We start from the raw sequence: 497 nt of genomic DNA on the forward strand, positions 1-497 counted from the left end.
GGGGTGCCCAAAATCCAACCCAGGGTGCCCAAAATCCAAGCTGGGGTGCCCAAAATCCAACCCAGGGTGACCAAAATCCAACCCAGGGTGCCCAAAATCCAACCCGGGGTGCCCAAAATCCAACCCAGGGTGCCCAAAATCCAAGCTGGGGTGCCCAAAATCCAACCCAGGGTGACCAAAATCCAACCCAGGGTGCCCAAAATCCAACCCGGGGTGCCCAAAATCCAAGCCAGGATGCCCAAAATCCAACCCGGGGTGCCCAAAATCCAACCCGGGGTGCCCAAAATCCAAGCCAGGATGCCCAAAATCCAACCTGGGGTGACCAAAATCCTACCCGGGATGCCCAAAATCCAAGCTGGGGCACTCGAATTTACCCCTAAATCCAACTCAAGGGCCTGAGATCTAACCCAAAAACCAACTCAGGAGCCTCAAACTTATCCCAAAATCCAACCCGGGATACCCGAAATCCGCCCAGGACCCACAAAATTAAGCCCAGG

Source organism: Pyrgilauda ruficollis, unplaced genomic scaffold, assembly GCF_017590135.1.
Source record: "Pyrgilauda ruficollis isolate IOZ18807 unplaced genomic scaffold, ASM1759013v1 scaffold1025, whole genome shotgun sequence".
NCBI lineage: Eukaryota > Metazoa > Chordata > Aves > Passeriformes > Passeridae > Pyrgilauda > Pyrgilauda ruficollis.